We start from the raw sequence: 23827 nt of genomic DNA, 5'->3' as shown, positions 1-23827 counted from the left end.
AGTCTCTTTCTCCCCCTGCTGAGGACTTTCTAGAGTTCTTGGAAACTTGGTCCAGCAAGAATTCCAATGCTGAAAGCTGAAGGTGGGTTGTCAGCCTGGGTGGGATACTGAAATCCAGCTTCAAGTCACTCGGTTGGAAAGTTTGCTGCATGTCCCCCGTGAAGGTTTTTAGTTTAGAGAAAAGATGAGGAAGAGGCAACATGACAGAAGCATATAAAATTATGCATGGCATAGAGAAAGTGGATAGAGGAAAGTTTTCCTCCCTCACTTGTAATAGTGGACATTCAATGAAGCTGAACATTGGAAGATTCAGGACAGATAAAAATATAAATACTTCTTCACATGGTACCTAGTTAAACTACAAGTCTTGCTTCCACAGCAGACAGTGATGGCCACCAACTTAGATGGCTTTAAAAGAGGATTATACAAATTCATGGAGGAGAGGTCTACCAAGAGTTGGTGGCCATGATGGGTGTGCTCTAATTCCACAGACAGATGCAGTAATGCTTCTGAATAGTTGCTGGAAACCACAGAAGGAGAGAGTGCTCTTGTGCCCAGGTCCTACTTGTGGGTTTCCCACAAACATTTGGGTGGCCACTGTGAGAACAGGATGCTGGACTGCTGATCTAGCTCTTCTTATGCTCTTATTCACTGGACCAGCCTTTCTCAAGCTTGAGCTCCTGGATTTTGTTGGACTACAACTTCCATCATTCCTAGCCAGCATGGCCAGTAGTCAGGGATTATGGGTGTTGTAGTTCAAGAACATCTGGGGACCCAAATTTGAGAAAGGCTGCATTAGACAAATCCCTATCTCCCAGTTGAATGAGGTTCACACAGCTTTTGTTAGATACTTGTTTGGGTGAATGCACTTCTTAGGAACCCTGGACTTTCAGGATTTACAATCATGCTGCAAATTCTAAGCATGTTTGTCCACATGCATTTAGAAGTCAACGTAGGAAGGTTGCGGTGGAGGCAGTGTGCATGGGGACACTGGTGCCAGGGCTGGCATGCACGGCCCTTCTTCTCCCTACAGAAGCTCAGGTGACGATCCCTAAAAAGGTCGTGCTATAGAAGGAGGTGGATTTGCCCTGCCAGACCTTAAACTTTATTGTGAACCAGCTGCTTTTTGCTGGCTGAGAGAATGGCTGCTTCTTGAAAACACTGAAGTGTTGGATAATGGCAGATGAAGTTGATGGACTATATGGAATTGGCGGAAATGACTGGCAAAATCCGAGACCAGGGAGAAGAGTCGGTGGAAGAAGACTGGAAAAGGTTTAAAGACTATTTACAGAAATATTGTAAAATTAATGAATGTTAGAAGAATGTTGGAAGGAAGTTATATGGCTTTAGTAGAAATGTTATAAGGAATTAAGTATAAATAGATTAATAGAATATTAAAGGAAAAAATAAGGCTAGAATGTGTTAAAATAATTATAGGATAGAAAACAGAGGAAGATGGAAAGGAATTGCTGAAACAATTAACAGAAGTGGAATACAAAAAGGGAGGTGTGAGGAGGTCGATGAAACAAGTGAATGAAATATAAGATATTGAAAATGTTTGAGGTGTTTTAAATTGTTTTTGTTTGTTTTTGTTCTGTTTTATTAGTTTGATGTGTTAGTGTTCTGTGGTGTTTTTGTATTGTATTGTTCTTTTTTTTGTAGTGTGTAAATGGTTGGAAAAGTAATAAATATTATTTTTTAAAAAAGGTCATGCTATATACTGGAATGTACCTCCCATTTATCTACATCCCTACTTGCATCCCTGAATGAGTTCAACATGTGTCCCGTAAGAGACCACCAATGGCCTGAGAGAGTCCAGCCTAATCTCTACCTTCTCGGGGGCTACTTAGTAAGGTGTAACTCTTGAAGGAACACCAGAAGAGAAGAAGGCCAGGCCAAGAGCTCATCCTGTTAGCTCAGGCTTCCTCAAACTCGGCCCTCCAGATGTTTTTGGCCTACAATTCCCATGATCCCTAGCTAGCAGGACCAGTGGTCAGGGATGATGGGAATTGTAGTCTCAAAAAGATCTGGAGGGCTGAGTTTGAGGAAGCCTGTGTTAGCTCCTAGAAGAACCACCATGAGAGAGTGCTACTATTTCAGATTGTGAACTAAATCAGTAATGAAGAAATCAGTGAAGAACTTATTCTGGATCCTCATCACTGTGTGACATCTTGAGCTTCTGGAGGTCTGCACCAATAGCATCCCAGCAATGTCTCTTCTCTCTGCAGACACCCAACCTTTTTTTATATTATTATTATTACACTGCCATTCTTCTGTGGCAAGGGTAGCTAGCATGTGGCCCTCTAGATGCTGTTGTGCCTATAATTCCTATCAGTCCCAGCTAGCACCAGTAATAATATGACAGGGCGTTGCAGTTCAGCAACATCTGGCAGGACACAGGTTAGCCACCCCTGTATTTTGTACATAGGGTTCACCAGTGCTATTTTTTCTAGAAAAAGAGGTGCTGGAATTCACCATGAATGCCTCCCTTGTTCTCTTATAATGGCAATGCTGCCCACCTGAGAGGTGCCAGAACTGAGTTCCGGATGGAGGGGGGGGGAGCCCTGGTTTTCAGGCACGTGCAGAAAAAGACCTAGTTAGCTTGAGCATGGCTGTTGCTTCAAATCATTTTGGTCTAGGCCACTGGAGTGGTGCTAAGTCAAGACTGACCATCTTTGTCTATAACTCAGTTTGATCAATACCAAACCGAAGTACTATTATGGGGGTCAGAAGTGCCAACTCAAATAAAATATTGGCAGAAGGGAGCAGGTAAGCCCTGTCCCGCATAATCGATCACAAGATGCAGCGCGCACACTCCATTTGAATGGCAATGCCCATCAACTTGGGAACAGGCTCCCTCAAATATTTTATTGGTGGGGCAAAATGACCTTGGCGCCTAGGAGTTGGCTTCTGTGGTGAAGGTTGTCCTCCACAATCCCATGCATCATCTAGCTCAGTTCTAACTTTTGATCCTAACATCTCTGCACTCTCTCTCTCATTTTATCTTGGCATAGGGACGTGGGTGGCGTTGTGGTCTAAACCACAGAGCCTAGGGCTTGCCGATCCGAAGGTTGGCGGTTCGAATCCCCACGACAGGGTGAGTTCCCATTATTTGGTCCCAGCTCCTGCCCACCTTGTTAGGATACTTCCGTTCCACCTTAAAAGGGAGCAGGCTTTGTGAGTCACAGAGTCACAAAGTATTTCCTGTTCACAGGATGTTTTCTGTTTTTGATAGAGCTGTTGTCTCTCTCGGTGCCTGAACACTGAAGCAGTCGGTCATGTTTTTTCTTTGTTCTGACCAACGCTGAATAAACTTAAATAATGCTCTCCTGCGTGCATCTTTCGCTGTGCATTATCTGCTGATAAGAGCGTGCATCAGCTCTGGAATGTGGCAAGCTATTTCTGGAGCTCGTGTCGCTAATTGCTGATACTGCGTGTCTACGGGAGATCGATGGACGTCCGGAGGCGACGTGGGGACATGATGGACTTTGTCTCCCTGGCAGTATCCCAACACACCTAGCAGTTCGAAAGCATGTCAAAGTGCAAGTAGATAAATAGGTACTGCTCTGCTCTGGTTTTGCCAGAAGTGGCTTAGTCATGCTGGCCACATGACCCAGAAAAACTGTCTGTGGACAAACACCGGCTCCCTCGGTCTATAGAGCAAGATGAGCACCACAACCCCGGAGTCGTCCACGACTGGACCTAACGGTCAGGGGTAAAAGGTAAAGGTACCCCTGACCGTTAGGTCCAGTTGCGGACGACTCTGGGGTTGCGGCGCTCATCTCGCTTTACTGGCCGAGGGAGCCAGCGTTTGTCCACAGACAGCTTCTGGGTCATGTGGCCAGCATGACTAAGCTGCTTCTGGCAAAACCAAAGCAGCATACGGAAATGCCGTTTACCTTCCCGCTGGAGCGGTATCTATTTATCTACTTGCACTTTGACGTGCTTTCGAACTGTTAGGTGGGCAGGAGCTGAGACTGAACAATGGGAGCTCACCCCGTCACAGGGATTCAAACCACTGACCTTCTGATCAGCAAGTCCTAGGCTCTGTGGCTTAGACCACAGCGCCACCCGCGTCCCAACGGTCAGGGGTACCTTTACCTTTATTCCATGACATATTGGTAGAACATACTATAAAGAATCACTAAAATTACAGAGAGGTAATATGACCTATTGGGAAATGGAAAACTTTTTAAAATAAATAAATAAATAGCCCACTCAAGGGATACGTACATATATAACATGCTACGGTTCAAAATATAGCTTCTATTTGGACTGGGGAACTCTCTCCAATTTTCAGTTAAATGCTGAGATTCATTATCAGTCATGTAAAAGCTATTAACTCATATACCTGACATCAAGTCATATTTCACAAAGGCAACGTCTTCCAGTTTCCCTTGAATGTCATAAGATTTGAAGTCCCCACCTTGCGTTTCAGCATTTCTGCCAAAATTGCTATCAAACAATGTGTCTTTAACTTTTCTGACCCTATTGTGTCAAAAACATCTCTCATACACCCGATACTGGGCCTTTTAGTCTGATTTGATGTTCCATATCTGAGGTTTAAGAAATTCTCTACAGGAAAACCTCAGAACATATGAAATAGCTTTTTTGGTGTTTTTGTTTTTTTAAAACTCACATCTGGTGCTATAGATCACAAATTATGCCCAAGTACAAATGAACTGCATTTTTAAAAAACCACGCATTAATGGAAAGAGTGTTAGTAGGTCCCTGGAAAACTGAGAGAGTGGACAAAAAATAAAATAAAACTAGATTTATTCTCATGACTAAAGTATCTAGAATAGTTTAAGTGACCTGATAATTTTAATTCTTTAGTGTTTAAGACAAAAAACAGAGCTTCAGAGAGCCAGCTCCAAATAGAAGCTACCTTCCTGCTTCTATCGTTAAAACATGGTTGGAATGGCAAGTGTTATAAAATATTTCCTCTTCAGTTTTGTATCTGTGTGACTTGCTTTTTAATAAAATTCTCTGCTTTTCATGCCAGAAGACAGACTTTTGAAGTGAACAGCAACAACTATAAATTATAATGACAATTACAGGTTGAACACAATGCCATTTATTAAACTTACTACGTTTATAGAATCATTTCTTTTCTGCATTGCGAGACTTTTGCATCCTCACCAGATACGGATGGGGAACTGTTTTCCCAGGATGTTTAAATCTCTCTTTATTTTATTAACAGGGTGGTGAATTTTTGTTTTGACTTGAGGCTTTATTTTCTTGCTACTTGCAGAAAGTCAGCATAAACGACTATGAAACTGAGTAAGAGCCTTATCTCAAAATGTATTTGTTTTTACTAGACATAGTTTAATAAGAAACTATGTGAGGCTCTATGCTTTTGATTACTTCAATGTGAAATATATATATGAAATACTGTGTCAATTTGTTACAAAAGAAAGAAAGAGAAAATGAAAGAGCTGATCAGAATATTCTGTTTCTAACAGAAGGGGTTATGCCATCTCAAAATGAATGTGGAGAATCGCTTGTCTTAATATACGTATATCTAGATTCCCACTGTATGTGGGAATTTGAAGGAAGCCTTCTTTAAACCACTTAATCGTTGCTACATAACCTTGTGGAAATTCCATTAGGCTTCAGTCCTATTCTCACTTACATGGGAGTAAGTTTCATTGAAATCAATGGGACTTACTTCTGAGTAGACATGCATAGGATTGTATTGTTAAGGTTGCAGTCCTAAGCACATGCTCTAAGGATTACACTATAAATATCTAAGGCTTGCTATTTCATTTGAATTAAATCATTCTGATTTATTAATCAGAGTATGAAAGCAAATCTGACTTGGGAGCTGTTCCAAATAGTGGCATCCCATAACTACCGTATTTACGCAAATCTGATGCGTGATTTGTGAATCTTAATTTTTCAAAACCTTGAAACCAAAAAAGGGTTTGCTGGTGAATGTAAACGGGCCATCAAATCTAATGTGCACCCTAATTTTCGTGAGGTAATTTGGCCAAAAAAGGTGTGCATTACATTCAAGTAAATACGGTGTTTTCTAGAAATGGCTCTGGAGGTGGAACTACTGAAGTAACACTCCCCCGCAACTCCCACTTCCCAGAACATTTCCAGAAGAATACTGTGGTCAAAGCTATAGAAAGCCACTGAGAGATCAAGGAGAATGAGCAAGGCTCTTCTCCATCTCTCTCACCCGACAAATGTCAGTCAGGAAGACAATGGCCGTTTCAGTGCCACAGACATGCTTGTTGCCTGAAAGTAATGTTGACACACTATTAAATCGTAATCAATGTTTATTTTTCTCTCCCATCATCACCCTCACCAGCTTTTGGGTTCCCCTTTATGCTATTTGTATACCATTATTATTGTTTTCTTAAAATTTACTTTTAGTTGTATTATTATTATTATTATATACATTACATTAAAAAGTACTAGGGCAGTGCTGAATTCTGTTCAGTGGAAACTTCCCAATCTGCCTGCTTCCCCCAGGGCTGTTCTGTCCTTAGCACAATTACACATTAAATCAAAAACTGTTTGATTCACAATGTACTATGATATTATTAAAACTGCCAAGGTATGTGAATTTCCTTCACTCATGAATAGCGATGCCACAGAAAGAGCACTGGGATTTGTAGCATTTGCTGATGCAAAGAAACTATTACATGGATGGCAGGACGTTGAAAGCAATGTTTGCACAAACCTCCAGAAGTGGAGTGCATTAAAGTACCAAGTCCCTTCGCTGGCTGTTTGCTACGGCCATCGCCGTCACACGGGGACACACGGCAGGGATGATAGGGATGTGATTTCATTTCGAGCAAGAGTTTCTCAAGGCTTGCAGCGGCAACCCTCTCCCAAAGTCAAGAAATAAATAGCTGGAAGCTGTCCAAAGACAGCTAAGACCGAAGGAAGATGAATTGGCTGGCAAAAGCTCACTCTTTTCCCAGGCACCGGGCCCAACAGATCAATGGAAAAGGCACCACAGACAGCACAGCCCAGGTAAAATGAGCCTCCCTCCTTGGTCTAAAGTTAGGATAATGATGCCCATATTTGTGAGTCAGTGGACAGGCTTTCCTACAGTTAATACCCGTCATTATGGCAGTATTTTTTTAATAAAAATAATAATAATTTTATTGCTCTAGCCAAAGGACAGAAAAAGAAGGAGGAGGAGGAGGAGGAGGAGGAGGAGGAGGAAGAGGAGGAGAAGAAGAAGAAGAAGAAGAAGAAGAAGAAGAAGAAGAAGAAGAAGAAGAAGAAGAAGAAGAAACAGCAGTCGCTACATATGCAGCAAAACCATATTCAAATCCACCAAAATTTCTTATTGCACAGAATAAAAAAGTAATTCTCAAATAAAATGTGCAAATTAGATCTCAGAGTCCCCTTTGCAATTGACCACTAAAACATCCAGTTCTTTCTTCCTAATCTTCCTAGCTGCCAGGGCTTAAAGAGCCACCTTATAAGTCACAGAGTCATCAGTACCACTCAGCAGTTAATACTCATCATTATGGCAGTCAGTATATAGAATTGTAGAGTTGGAAGAGGCTTGAGGATCCTCTAATCCAACCCCACTGCAATGCAGGGTCTCAGTTAAAGCATCCATGACAGATAGTAATCCAGCCTCTGCTTAAAAACCTCCAAGGAAGGAGAGTCCACAACCTCCAGAGGGAGACCGTTCCACTGTCAAACAGCTCTTAGTGTCAGAAAGTTCTTCCCGGTGTTTAGTCGGAATCTCCTTTCTTGAAACTTGAAGCCATTGATTCGAGTCCTACACTCCAGAGCAGGAGAAAACAAGCTTGCTCCATCTTCCATGTGAGAGCCCTTGAGATATTTGAAGATGGCTACCATATCGCCTCTCAGTCTCCTCTTTTGCAGGCTAAACACACCCAACTTTTTCAACCGTTCCTCATAAGTCCTGGTTTCCAGACCCTCGATCATCTTGGTTGCCCTCCTCTGCACACTTTCCAGCTTGTCAATATCCTTCTTAAATTGTAGTTCCTAGAACTGGACACAATATTCCAGTTGTGGCCTGACCAAGGCAGAATGTGTGTGCATGCACGCATGGGTCTGTGGAGAGTTTAACATTGAATACAGCCACCCCCAACCTGCCACCCTCCAGATGTTGTTAGATGACAGCTCCCCATCATTCCCAACCACTGGCTGTGTCAGCTGTTGCTGATGGGAGCTGAGTCCAACAGCATCTGGAGGTGACAAGGTTGGGTAATACAAGGTTGGTTTCATAATACAATCAGTTAGGTCATTAAAAACAAACAAACCCCAAACTAACCTGGCAGTAGGGTTTGCTTATTTATTTGTTTCTGTTATGGAAGCTACCTATGAGTCAGACCTATGGTCCATCTAACAGCTTTCCAGGGTTTCAAGAAGCCCTGCCTGGAGGTGCCAGGGATGATGATGATGATGATTGATTGATTAAATTTATGTATCACCCTTCATCTAAAGACCTCAGGGTGGTTCACAGAATAAAATACAAGATAAAACACAGTAAATACTTAAACCAGAACAACTAAACAATACGCCCTTCCCACAGAGGCATTTAAAAAGCTGTAGAATATTAATCAGCCCAAGCTCTGGTAGAAGAGAAGCATTTTTGACTGGCACCTAAAATATATATATTGAAGGCACCAAGCCAACCTCCCTGGGGAGAGCATTCCACAAATGGGGAGCCACTACAGAAAAGGACAACTCTCGTGTTGCCACCCCCCGGACCTCTCATGGAGGAGGCACACAAAGGAGGGCCTCAGATGATGAATGCAGAGTCGGGGGCTGTTTATACGGGGAGAGGTGGTCCTTGAAGTATTGTGGTCCTGAGCATGGACAACAGTGGCCAAGCTATCCTGGTCCACAAATGGCTGTAGGTAGATAGACAGCAAGGTTTCTCTCCAGCTCTCAACAGGGCAAGTACAGGAGCATTGTTTAATAGTCCCAGATACAGACCATCATACTTTGCCCAAGGCACGTCGCACTAATCCAGGTAATATTTATCTTTCTTGTATATACAAATGCCGCTTGTCTTACATTTATTCAGAGGTTGGCACTTCTCCTCTTCCGCTTCATGATTTGCTTTGTAGCCTGAAACGAGATACTTACTTCCCTATTAATATCATCATGCCGCCTGAATATATTTTAAAAGCCTAGGATACTTGGCAACCCACAGGTTGGATTATGTTTTTGTTGGGCTGGAGTCTAGCATATTTAACTTAAAGCCTAACACAAAACGGGCCTTATCTGATTATGAAACCATGAAATAGTAAGAACAGGCATGTCTCTTTAGAGAAGGGGGGGGGGTTTTGGGGGGGAGGACAAACACAGACAGCCCAGAATATATTTTCAATGGAAAATGTTCCCCTCTGAATGACAGGCCTGGTACACAAACAAAAACAACTGAACAGAAGGGCAGCCCTGGAAGAACTGAACATTTGGTAACAGAGGACATTCGCCTGAAACATTTCCCTGTTTTGCCCATGGAAGCCATTGGAGGTTTTGTTCCAAGAAATGGGTGGGTAGGGTTACTACCAATACTGGATTTTTTAAAAAAATGTTGCCCTCCTGGGCCAGGCTAGGCCAGGAAGTAGAGCTAAGTCTGAACTTGCTGCTAAGTTTGGCAACATTTACAGCATGCATTTAAAGCACCGCAATACCATTTTAAACTGCCATTGCTTGCTCCAAAAGATTCTGGGAGCTGTAGTTTGTTAAGAGCACTGAGAGTAGTTAGGAAACCCCAGTTCTCCTCCCAGAGTTACAGTTCCCAGAGTTCCCTGGGAAGAGGGATCGATTGCTAAGCCACTCTGGGAATTGTAGCTTCCCCAACCATCGGACACGCTGGCTGGTGCTGATGGTTGTTGTAGTCTAACAACGTCGTGAGACTCACAGGTTCGCAATCTCTGCTCTTGGCCAAATGTGTTTACCATGAATGCAAAGTTCCATTTATTTTTTATTACCTGTATATACCACTGTTATCTTGCAAGGAGCTCAAAGTGATGTTCATGGTTCTCCTCCTCCCCATTTCATCCTCACAACATTGCAGTGAATTAGAGAAGGATAACATTCTAACCACTAAAGTTGCCTTATTCGTACACATAGCAATGGTTCCAAATTCTGTGCTGTGCTCCTTTGGCGCACAGATCTGTCCAGCTCATAGTGCATGGGTATATTGGGTGCACCATTTCCCCTGGAAATTCTTCTCCGGCTCAGAATGTTGAATGGAATTCTGTGCAATCAGAGGTCAGCCGATTCACACACACAAACACACCAGGCAGCCAATCCAAAAGGAACAGACTCCATAATTCACTCCACCTCCCCTCTCCCCCTGCATTCTGCTCTGCTCCTCCAGGCCTAGTCTCATACTAAAGAAAAACTGGCTGCTATCAAGAGGTCCCTGTGACTCATCCTAGGCCGTTGCCAGCAGTCAGTCACTAAAGGCCAGGACCTGCATTCGCTGCAAGACGAAACCTCGGTGCGCATGCATCAACATTGCAAGCCAAGAAAGAAATTGTGCACTTTCCCTCAAAATGCTCAGCAAGACAACTCTCAAATAGTACCAATCCAATTCCAAGGGGAGCAAAAGGGAACTCGCCTATTTCTAGTTAACAGGTAGCTAAATTGTTTCACCTTCTGCCTTTGAAAAAGACGTGATTTTGCCATTAGGAAATATGAAACCAATATAAAACTTAATAGCTGCACTATATTCACCAATGCAATCAGGGACACAATTTATTTGTTTGAATTTTAAGTTATTCAAATAAGCTCTCCTTCTCCCCACTCCCTTTTTCCTGACAGTGGTAACAATCCATCACATCCCCATTTCAAGAGCCGCATTGTAAATATGAAGATCTGCTCTCCATTCTAGAAAAGATCAGAAATGTAATAGACCAAAAAAAATCAGAAAGCAGAGATATTTTCAGGAGCCCCCCTGAAGCCCACACTTTTGCTTCCCATGGAATCTATTTTGGCTACAACCAGACTGACAGTGATTAAATTTGAAATCTCTCGTGTGTATCTTTCTAAAGCAACAACAACAACAACAAAATCTTGACTGGTTTGTGTATTTAACACAGGTTTGGATAACGAGCGTGTTCTTTATTAACGATCAGATATGAATGGCAAACATTCCCGTAAAGAGGTCAATCCATGACATTGCCGCAATTTGCCGTTTTCTATGCTGGGCTTCTCCTTGATCAAAGTATGTGGTAGTTAGACATCGACACTGTCTCCCCAGCCCCCCAGCCCCAAGCGATATCAAATGTCTTATTAGCCTGTAAAGATCAATCTATGTGACCCAAGAGATGGCAAACGTTCCAGAATTGCCCTCTGCCAAAAAACGCAAGATTAATATGGGTTGTTGGCTTCTTCTTCTTCTTTTTTTGAAGTCTGATACAAAGTAAATCCTGAACCTCCTCAGCATCTTTGCAGATATTATCACTAGATTTGAAATTCAAACCCCTCCCTTCCCAAAAGGCTGGGGGGGGGGGAGCAGAGAGGGAGAGAGAAAGGAATCTTGATCTGCTACAGAAAGTGGGGCAGGAAGTGCCCACTGCAGAGTCTGTGGTCCGCACAGCTTTCATTTCATAGAGACACACAGACAGCCTATTCCCTGGTGACAGCTCTCTGCACTTTCGAATCCCGCACAGGATTTCCTTCTGTCTGAAAGTGTAAGAATCGCTCTAGTAAACACTGTGCATATGCCTTCCAGCTGTTGCGCTCATTCTGCCACTGAAGACCAGTGACAAGAAAAGTATTATTTCCTCCTAAAACCTTTTAATCTCCAGGCTGCAGAATTTTCATAAGCGCAGACCCAGCACAACTCACTTTGCTTTTCTCTCAGGAACTTTATCTTCATTAATAAATGGAACTCTTGCCACGGTGACATGCTAATTTCTCCCTCCCTCCCTCTCTTTCTCTCTCACACACAATAAGTATTTTGTAGGTGACTTACAGGCTGTCTGCAACACCTACAGTTAAACGGACTCCTATAAGAACCAAGAGCGCTTGAGGAATTCAGTTTTTGCAAAACCCGATATAATCTGCAACTCTCAGCCTAGCGTGCAGATTGGAAATTAGCTAGCCACTCTTATTTCACACTCCTCCAAATGTGTGAGCGTGGCTCTTTGAAGATTTAAACATCACAAAACAGGCATTTGAATAATATTTTGAGAGAAAATATGCATTTAAATATGTTTGTAGAGAGGAAGTTGTTTGCTTTTTAATTTGCGGATTAATAACAAAGCAGAACAGAATTATGGATAAAAATACATAAAAATAACACGGGCGACAGATTTGCCCATTCCTAATAAAAATATATAATCTGCAACTTGCCTAATATTCACACAGAATTCTCCTGTGCCATATATTTGCTGCAGAGTCTATTTGCTTCGGCAAATGTCACCTGTACAGGGATATCCATTTGAGTTTTGGAGTATAGCAGTCCCAACAACTTTACAGAGAAAAGAGAAAAGAAGGAAACCCCCTTCTCCAGCCTCCAGTATGAGGACAAATAATACTAGGAGACAACAACAGATTCGTTCCATTTAAGGAGTGAAAGGTATTGTTGTGGTAGTATAAGACAGATCCTCTTACTACCACAACAATGACTTCCCCCCTAAAAATGAACTATCTTCTCCTTTGGGGAATTCTAGTGAGATTTTGTTTCTTAAACTCTTCTGTCACGGAGTAGAGGTAAAGTTTTTATTTTATTTGTGTAGGTTTCAGACTATTGCAACATGTATCTCCTCTGTTGTTGCTTTTTGGGAGGGGGAGACAACAGTGAAGAAAGGGGTGACTCAACAAAAATTTCCTCATACGACCTTGCATTGGTCTTCTGTGTGCAACAAACACAGTGTGAAGGTCCATTCAGACACTCTTTTTATTTAACATAAATCATGATTTGTACTTGTTATGTTATCTGGGAAGTTATGTGTGATCCTAGTTTCAGTGCTGTTCATGCCTGCAAAAATTTCAAAGTGGACATACAGTGGTACCTCAGACGCTTCAGGTTACAGACTCCGCTAATGCAGAAATAGTACCTCAGGTTAAGAACTTTGCTTCAGGATGAGAACAGAAATTGCGCGGCGGCAGCTGCAGGAGGCCCCATTAGCTAAAGTGGTACCTCAGGTTAAGAACAGTTGCAGGTTAAGAACGGACCTCCAGAACGAATTAAGTTCTTAACCTGAGGTACCACTGTCCACCTTTTTCCAACTGGTGCATGTCCCATAGTCTTGCTAAAATCCGGTGTCTTTTATTATTGTTGTTCTTTATTATGACTTCTGACCAGAGGTGTGGGTGGAGGCCAAAGACAGAGACCAGAGAACATGACCTTGTTAACAGAAGCCTATAAGAAAAGCCATGCAGGATCAGGCCAAAGGCTAATCTAGTTCTGAATCCCATTCTCACAGTCGCCACCCAGGTGCCTATTGGAAGTCCACAAGCAAGACGTCATGTGTGCAATAGCAAAATTCAGAGAAGTGAGAAATCTGAAAGATAATTGCATTCCAATCTGCGCACTAATCTGTGTGGAGCCATTTACGTACAGTAGGCCTGCTCACTTACAAATGCAGACTTATTATTGGGGTGCTTCTTAAAGAGTGAGCAAGACTGAAACCCCAAACAGAAAATATTCCATTTGAAAGGGGAGGGGGGAGGTTTTGGTGCAAAGCAGCGACCCTCAAGTTGGCACCAAAACCAGGAAAGCATGAGGTTCAAAAAGGCATGGAGATGTGGGCCACAGTGGTTATTAAATGGGATAAAACAAGAGAAAAGAACCACACAAAGGACTGTTTCTAGCACATAGGCAAAACCATGCCAAAAATCTGATTCCGGATGCAGCCTACAGCACAAAACTATATGAAGCAGTAAAAGAAAATCCAGAGAATCATTGTGTTTGGAGTTATTCCTCCTCATAAACCATTTCATAAGAAAAACAATTTAATTTTATGCCCTCCTTAGAATACCAACAAAAATATTTTACTAGCAGTTACCGAATATTTTACTGAAGCGATTCGGCGTTCTGGCAGTATCTAAGTCCTCTTGGTCCTAAAGATTGTTTTTTTGAATTCCCAATTCTGGCGGTTAAGAGAGAGGGATGAAGACCACAGCAGCATCCGCCTGCACACTGCTTTATTTTAAGAGGCACTGATGGAGGCTGACATGAATAGTCTAGAGCAGTGGCTCCCAATTAGCTAACTACTGAGGACCCTCTATTTTTCAAAAGCCAAGCCACGGACCCCCTGCTTTTGAAATTTTGATAACTCTGTGGTAGTTACCTGTACAAAGCAATTTTTTGAAGAAAATGTGGGATAGCCCCAATAAGCAAAGGATTTTAGTTGCGCCTTGGTTTTTGAACAGCTTCGTTCTCGAACATTTTGGCTCCTGAACACTGCAAACCCAGAAGTGACTGTTCCAGTTTGCAAACTATGTTTGGAAGCCGAATGTCCGACGGGTCTTCAGCAGCTTCTGATTGGCTGCAGGAGCTTCGACCCCTGACTGTAAGTTTCATTCTTAAAAATATAAGGAGAGCCTGGTGGATGGGCCAGCCCAGTATCCTGTTCCCAGAGGGGCCAACCAGATGTTTATGGGAAGCCCACAAGCAAGACCTGAGTATTCAGAAGCATTCCTGCATCCAGCAGTATAGTGTAATACTGGTTGATATTAACCCTTTTAAATGTCAGCAGTAGATAAGATCTCTAAGCAGTAAGTAATAGCATTCAAAGGAATTCAATTAAAGGCTAAAAAAAAAAAAGTGGGAATGGGATTTTGCTTCATTTTCTTTAAATCAACCTTGGGGGGCATTTTTAATTATGGAAACTTGACCCAAATGGGCCACTCTCAATGTCTGTCAGGGATGCCCAGCCTTGTCAGTATTTAATGCGCACTAAATTTACCAGTCTGTCTGTTTCCCTTAATATTGCTTCTAAATTCCATCTCAACAAGGCACTCCAGACAGCACATTTCAAAGGGATTATTATTCCACTTACTGGGTGATTAAAGCCACTCTCCCCTCAGTCTTGTGCCTATAATGCCACCTTAGGCATGCGGTAATAACCCAGAAATGAATGGCTGTCATGTCTTATTCCTTAATTATATTGTCACGGAACCAGCCTTACGAGGATTCCGGAAGGAGCCATCTCAGGCAAAAATGTCCTCTCTCCTTTTCAGTCTCTCTCTGTATGTACGTGCATGTCTTTCTCCACGGTTTTTAGTTTGCAAATCGCAAAGCTAAACACAAGCATTCTTGAAGAAACAATCTGCAGAGCCACAGCTTCCAAAAAGTCCCGGGCCTCAGGCTGACATTATCTGTCTCTCAAATGGATGACATCTTGGTTTTGGCAGCGACACACTGCTCTAAATCCCAACCCATTGCTTATCACAGTCAAATCTCCACTGTACAGCCACGTCTGGCAGACGGACTGTTTTTCTGGCATAAATAAAAAGGCCATGCATTTATTCACAGTTTCCTCATTTGAAATGAATTCGGTTCTAATTCAAAAAATACCCCCCCTGAAAGATGGGAGATCCACCACAGGTGGGTCCAACGGTTGCTGCTATGCCTGAGTTATGAGGCCTCACAATGCTGTACGATCCATGCAGCAAAATAACAAAGCAATAATAAGAGGTGACAAACCAACACTGAAAGCCACGCCCACAAGGTGTCCTTGGTAATTCTGCCACCGCCCACAGATCACAATGTTGCTCTGGCTCCCCCAGGGATGCCCCTGGAATACCCATGTAATGAAAACACTAATCAATGTGCAGCGAGCACATTACGATCATGTGATGGAATCCAGTCCACGTCTTGTCCCATGCACAATGCTCTGTGCATATAGGAAACATGTGCAGGGGGACTGCACCTTCTGGCTCCACCCTTCCATTTCTGCTAACTTTCTTCCCCTGCCTGAGGTCCATGCATTGAGCTGGACATTGCATACCCTGCACGGCCCATGTTCTACTCAATGCATGGACATCGAGGTTGGGATAATGTCAGGCTTCAGGGAACCTGCTCCCTCCAATGGTGGCAGCCAAGAAGCAGATAAACAAGAAGAATTTCTTACCGAGTAATTTATTCAAAATTCACAGAGAGAGACAAAGGAATGCAGTCTTCCCTATATAATGGCGTTGCTCCGAGTAAAGTCCCACCCACTCCGTCTCTCCTATTCTACGTCACCCCTGCGTCAGCTAATCTGAGCTTTCTGCCTCTGAGCCTTCTGTTCCACTACTCTCAATGCACGCCTGGTCCTGGGAGGGGGGTTAGGAATGCTTTCCAAAGAGACTGAGTCTGTCAGCTGTCTCTCCTCTGGTGCTTCTTCCTGCTGTTCTTCTTCCAATATTTCCCAGCTTCTCTGCAGCGGCTGAACTATGTCCTTCTGCAAACCACCGTTCTAAATCTATACTGTCCTCCTGTTTTCAGGAAGGTTCAGGAGAAGGGGCGGCAGTCCCCACCATTCCTCCTCCATCCAGCCCCTGACAGGTAAGCAGCTGCCATCCTGCTCCTCCTCCTACCACTTGGCTCGACATTCAGCTTTTGTGAAGAAGACTGCAGTATGGTCATGGATGCTTCAGTGCCTGTACATCTTGGGTTGCGTAAGGCACAGGAACGAACCTAATAACAAAAAGAGAGCCCATGTAGATCAGGCCAAAGGCCCATCCTGTTCTCACAGTGGCCAAACAAATACCACAAGCAGGAGCCAGGTGCAACATCATTTCCCCCACTCGTGACTCCCTGCAACTGGTATTCAGAGGCGTGCTGCCTTGGACAGCTGAGGGAGAACTTGGCCATCACTTTAAATGGCATAGCCATTGTTATGTATTCAGTGGTCTGTGTTTGCCTGAACTTGAGTCTGGACCAAGCTTCCTCAACCTGTTTTTGGCCTACAACTCCCATGATCCCTAGCTAGCAGGACCACTGGTCAGGGATGATGGAATTTGTAGTCTCAAAAACATCTGGAGGGCCGAGGTTGAGGGAGCCTGGTCTGGACTAAGGATTCTGAGCCCCTGTGTTCTGATTCGATACATGATATCCAATCACAGAACATTTCAGGACTGGGGCCTCTGCCATTGGCCCTTAAACTCTGAGTCATGATTTGCAGCTTGGAAGTTTAGACAGCCAATCATGTTGGGAGTGGGAGTGGCCCAGAAATGTATATAAGCAGCTGCTTTGCCCCTGTTGTCCAGTTCTGTTAGTTCAATAAAGGTTCTTGCTGTTTGTTATCACTGTGTCTTGCCTCATGGGAACCCTTCATTTCAGCCATCTTGAACGGAGGATAGTCAAGAGCCACAGTATGAGTCATGAGGTCCCCTTCTCTAATGAGGGCTTACCTGTGTAGAGCTCTTTGTCCACATAACAGCAGTGGAGTTGAGGTTTCCCGGTGAGTGCTTTGTGACTGAAGCAGAGTACAGGTGGCCACCATTTTGCACAGAGGTTCCACTTGGTGGAGCATGCATAAGCCCACCCCTCGCCCTGTTCTGCCCCCATTCTCCCATTTCCAGGCCTCAGAAACCTTGCAGACCAGATCCTCAGCCACTGTAACCTACACAGTTACGCCATTTAAGTGACCTGATCATTTGTAAAACTCCAACAGCCATTTAGCCTCAACTGTGAATTTCCCAAATACGTGGGGGTTAGATTACACCCGTCTCAGGCTCAGTGAAATACTATAAGACATCTACAGTTAGTGGCTTTCTTTGCTTTAAAGAGGAAGTAGACTCTTAGTTATTCACGCAAAGACAAATGATTTTTAAATTACATCCTAAAAGGCTAACAGATCATTTGTCATTTTAAATAATGGCAAAAGGTAATTTATTGCTGTATTTGTGCTTACACAAATAGAAAAGGGTCCCTTGCATCGGAGCAGAACTTTACCAAAAATGGAATGGTAATCGCAGAGATACAAGCACAATTTAGGAATAAAAATTATATTTAAGGGTACACACTGTAAACAGAAACCAGATCTTCAAAGCTTTTGAAAGAAGTATTCAAAAAAAGCCCCACTTGTCAAATCTTCAGCATTAACTAAGTGCAAATCTGGTTACAAAATTTTGGGCTCTGAATCAGATACAAAGTAATTTTTAGGTAAGCTTAAATAGATTTTAGGTGCATGACTTATCCTTAAGAAAAAAGAGGAAGCCCAGGGAGGAAAAGTGGATTCATTCCAGTTGGTTTAATCTGAATCAGTGGCGTAGCGTGGGGGGTGCAGGGGGGGCCAGCCGCACCGGGCGCAACATCTGGGGTTAGGGCAAATCCACAGGTTAGGGGGCGCAAATCCACGGGTTAGGGGGCGCAAATCCACGGGTTAGGGGGCGCAAATTACTTGCCTTGCCCCGGGTGCTGACAACCCACGCTACGCCACTGATCTGAATTCAAACCTCTGCACTTCTCACATTTTTTCTTTTTATCATGGCTCCTTGTTTCTGTAATCTCTTTTCTGCTGAGTTTCCCCATGAGAAGTTGGAATGTTTGTGAACCTTCCATGATATCAGGGCAGCTTAGTGTACGACTGGGTGCCCTTATTTCAATAAACTGAAATCAAAGCTCTGAGCTCTCCACAGAAACTCTGACCATTAACAGCAGCTCAGCCAATATCTAAGACTTAATGTTTGACAGGTACCGTAGCTTGTCAGCCCATGTGTATCTTAAATTTTTGTGTTTTCTTTTAGCATCAGGATAAGAGCAGAGGAAAGCCTCTTGGTGTCCTGGCAGGTACAGAACCACTAAGGCATTGTGTCCCCAATCCCCATCTCAGATAGCCAGTCCAGAATGTCTATCAAAAAGCTGAATGTATCAAAAATTGCAAGGCAGTCAAAGTGAATCAACATTCCTCCTATATGTCTTCCTGCATATGTCTTCCACTGGTAGAATAAAAGCTATTTCTGTATCCAGACCACGATGGAAATGGAACTGAAATGGATTCAGGAAATTGATGCCATCCAAAAATGTACTGGGTTGTGCATCCTGCCCAATTATTGCTGCTGGCCAATAATTGGATTAATTTTCAGGATCCAGAGAAGCTTTCTTCAGGTAGAGCTTTCTCACAACCTCTTCTTTCAAGAGGCATTTATCACATCCTCGTCCCAGCCAGTCTACCGCTCAGTCAACTGTTTTGAGCCAGGAGAGTCAAGGGTCAAGCAAACAGGTGGTCAGATACTTGGCTGCAAGCAGCTTGCCTTTGTCATCAGGCCTCATCAACCGACAAATCAGGACTGGGCAGTGCTCTGGCTGGCTCCCTTTGTTCTCTTTATTTCCAAAAGGATTTTGAGCCACAACCTTCCACAGTGCCTTTTCTACGATCAGCTGCTGAATTACTTTGACACACACAGATAAAGCCACCCAGTATGATTAAAAGTTGGGTATGTAATAGCTCAGTGATGGTTTATGAACAGACAGAATATGAGCCATGAATTTGAGCATTCCTTACTCAATGCACTAAATCCCTTGTTTGTTTGTTTGTTTGTTTGTTTGTTTGTTTGTTTGTTTGTTTGTTTGTTTCCCTGTTCACGGTGGGTTGTCTGCTAGGCTGATATGTTTAGAAATTGACTGAAGCTAACAGAGAGCCTAGGACTTGCCGATTGGAAGGTTGGCGGTTCGAATCCGCACGACGGGGTGAGCTCCCGTTGCTTGGTCCCTGCTCCTGCCAACCTAGCCGTTCAAAAGCACCTCAAAGTGCAAGTAGATAAATAGGTAGCACTCCGGTGGGAAGGTAAACAGCGTTTCCATGCGCTGCTCTGGTTCGTCAGAAGTGGCTTAGTCATGCTGGCCACATGACCCGGAAGCTGTACACCGGCTCCCTCGGCCAATAAAGCGAGATGAGCACCACAACCCCAGAGTCAGCCACGACTGGACCTAATGGTCAGGAGTCCCTTTACCTTTACCTATCTAGTAGACAGCCTTTGCCTGGTATGTCTCCTACCTTCACTGCTCCTGTGCATCTCTCCACATCTGAAGCACTTCCAAATCAGTTGCAGGCCCCATGTAGCCTACAAAACATCTGGATAAAAGAAAAACACCAGGAGTGTTTTTGTTGCATCGCCATGTTTTAGCAATGGAGTGCCTAGGACAACAGCCAGCTGTGCTTTTCAATATGTACTCTGTTTGCTAGCATCATTTATATCCTCTACAGAATGTAGAAGATGAACAAGCAGTGACATTGGAACAGCACTTTTGGAATTGTCAGAGCATACCAGATGCCCTTAATCCAACCTTGATATTGCATAGGGAGCATACTTATATCAAGTCAGATCATTGGTCCAGCCAACTCAATATTGTCCACACTGACTGCCAGCACCTCTGCAGGGTTTCAGCCCTACCCAAAGATTCCTGGGGTTGAATTTGGAACTTTATGCATGCAAAGCAGACGCCCTACCCACTGAACTATGACCCTTCCCTATTTTGTCCCTGTATTCCAGACTGGGAAAGTGCTGAGGCAGGGAAAGAGTGACTTATCAATAAACCACAGAGCCTAGGACTTGCCGATCAGAAGGTTGGTGGTTCGAATCCCCGCAACAGGGTGAGCTCCCATTGCTCGGTCCCTGCTCCTGCCAACCTAGCAGTTCAAAAGCACGTCAAAGTGCAAGTAGATAAATAGGTACCACTCTGGCGGGAAGGTAAGTGGAGTTTCCGTGTGCTACTCTGGTTCACCAGAAGCGGCTTAGTCATGCTGGCCACATGACCTGGAAGCTATACGCTGGCTCCCTCAGCCAATAAAGCGAGATGAGCGCCACAACCCCAGAGTCGGTCACGACTGGACCTAATGGTCAAGGGTCCCTTTACCTTTACCTTTATCCCTTTTTCCAATGAGCCCAAGAGGTCATACATGAGATTGCCATATATATTTTCTCTTTACGACAACCCTGCAAGGTTAGTTGGGCTGAGAGTGTTTCTAGTCATTTCACCCATTTGTTTCAGTTTGCGAGGGAGTGTGTGTTTCACTCGGGGCTGTGTAGGGCCAGCTCTGCCTCCTTTGCAAAGGGGGAGGGCTGGCAGCTGTGAGGGGTGTGCGTCTTGCCTTCGCCCTTCTCTGCAGAGAAACTCTTGGCTCTGTGCAGATGTTGCTTGACACCCCTGCAACTGAAGGGTTCCTTTATAATTATAATTATGCATTTACTATTGCAAACAGCTGTAGGAGGTAGTCAGGTGAGGTACAGCCTGGACATCTCTTATTGCTCTTCTTCCACCACCACCAAACAGCAGCACGAGACATTTGGGGGTGGGGAGAAAGATTTGCAACAGGATCAGGTTTCCTCATGTCGGCCTCTTTCCCCCTGCATAATCCCTTTGTGCTGGTGTTTGTGGGAAAATGTTTACCCACACACCATTTCCTCTATCTACTATTGCACAGTGAATGCACCTACAACAGGCAGTTGAAAACTGTTTTTTTTATTAAAAAAAAAGGTTCAAGTGCATTAATTCAGATTCAGGACCTGGCAATTTGACCACCCACCCTCTAAGTGTTGACCTCAGAGTTTACCCGCTTTGATCAGATGAATGAATGGTGCTTGCATTTTAAAAACAGACTAAATTATAATTGCAGGTCATCATCTTTCAGATATTGTACTGGTTGGTATTACATGTCCTTTGTCCAACAATGTCAGAGATGTGCTTCTGTCTAGCCCTGCTGTGGCTGTGAGATGTTTGGATGTTTAAAATGCTGAATAGCAAATATTTAATTAATATTCACCAATCTGGGGGATATTAATTATCTATTATTAACCGTGCATTATTATCTATTTGAAATATTTATAGCCACCTTTCCATGGCAGCTTAAAACTGACGCAGCTTAAAACAACAGCAACAAAACCATTTTTATGCATACAAGGCAGCCAAGAAATAAACATAGCAAGCTACAAAAGGAAGACATAAAGAAAACTTGAATCCACTACAGTGAAGTGGCTTCAGCTCTGCATCTAAAGACCTCGCTTGCATATCCACGAACTAGTGGATGCCTGAGGTCATGGAGTGAGAGGGTGCAATCCTATATTCCCCATGGGGAATGCATTGGTGAAGCAGCACACAGCAGGACTGAACCCTCCTGTTCTCTGCAGTTTGGTTGCGGGGTGCTTCAGCAGACGAAGACTCAGAGTCTCCTTCCCCATCTCTTTATCCTAGAAAATAACAAATTACATTATCTGTTTATAAATCTCAGTACAGTATTTCTTTGGATTTCTTAGAATTCTTGAGCAGCACTGGGTACTTTCTGCTGGTACTCTATAAGCAGATGTTTTGGTCCACAGCTGGCAAAAGTTGCTACAAAGTGCCATGCACATGGATGGTGCCATCTATATAAACCACAAGCAATTTTGTTTCCGCTCCAAAGCCAAACCAATCACGAATGAACATCCGACTGTATCCTCCTCTTTTTCTTTCTTTCCCTTGTTTTGTAGAAGACATGCACCCAGCCGTCAGTTTGCACTAGCCTTGCAGAGAGAGGAGGTCCCATCATTAATCCCTGACCTCTCCGTTTCAGTTTCACAAAGAAAGATGAAGTTTAGTTTAAATATAGTTTCCAAGAGTGCACCAAGTCCTGCATAATAAATCTATCAATAAGCTTCTCAGCTTCACAGCCTGAAGGGGAACCATGTCTCTTATCACCTCTTGCCATTTGTCCACACTCGGGGGGTGGGGGGTGGGACGGACAGACAGAGCAGGGGTGTGGAGGCTCATACGCCTGGGCAAACAAGGAAAGGAAAGGAAGAACGGGAGGGAGGGAACTTTCCTTTTCTTGAAGAAATGGCTTTAGCTCTATAAACAACATTTGCGTGAACTTTGTCCAGCTTGGCAAAAGACTAACAGGAATGTACACGGTCATTGTAACTGCATCACTGAGGGCAATCGCACATCTCCCGGTTAAGGAAACAAATATAATAATAATAATAATAATAATAATAATAATAATAATAATAATATTTTATTTATATCCCACCCTCCCCAGCCGAAGCCAGGCTCAGAGTGGCTAACAACAGTAAAATAATACAGCATTCTAAAATCAGTTCATTCTAAAATCAGTTCAAATCAAATTGATGGCCACCATTGGCCTAGAGTTCTGTGAAGAATTACCAAATGAGGGGGTCAGGCTGTGCCTTGGCCAAAGACTTGCCTACCTTCCTACTATATCCATTTTGACAGACCTTTGTGCCAATCTTCCTATAAAGTGTACTTTCCGTGCTGCACGTACTGAATCTGTGTCTAAGATGGCAACATACCTTCAAGCTGTTCGTGGTTGGACAGGGTTGCCTTAAAAAAAATTATTAAACAATTTCAGCATAACAAATTATCAGTCCAAATAATCAATTACATTTCCCCCCTCCCCCTCCCCCCCTCTCCCCTCCACCCAGGACTTCCCTCAGCTCCCCTCTCTGGTTTCTTTGCACATATTGTTCTCTGCATGATATAAAATTGTACATATCCTTGCCTTATCTATCATGTATTCAACTAATAAATTTGTGGATGTTTATTCAAAACGTGCCAAGGAGTCCAGATCATTTTGTTGTCTTTTTAGGTAATTTGTAAAAAAGTTCCCATCCTTCCTTGAAGTCACAATTGTCCTCATCACGCAGTTTGTATGTCAATTTGGCCAATTCCACATAGCTCATCATTTTTTCTTCCCACTGTTCTTTCGTTGGGATTTCCTCATTCTTCCATCCTTGTGCTAACAAGACTCTTGCTGCTGTTGTAGCATACATAAATAAATTCTTTATTTTCCTTGGCAGGTCTTGTCCTACAGTCCCTAACAAAAATGCTATATATATATAGGTAAAGGTAAGGCAGCGTTTTTCTGCTTCAGCCAGTGACCATAACATCAATGCATGTCCAAATAACAAGAAAGCCCAGAATATAAAC

The sequence above is a fragment of the Podarcis muralis genome, chromosome 3, assembly GCF_964188315.1.
Source record: "Podarcis muralis chromosome 3, rPodMur119.hap1.1, whole genome shotgun sequence".
Taxonomy (NCBI): Eukaryota; Metazoa; Chordata; class Lepidosauria; order Squamata; family Lacertidae; genus Podarcis; species Podarcis muralis.
This window is presented reverse-complemented; position numbering follows the sequence as displayed.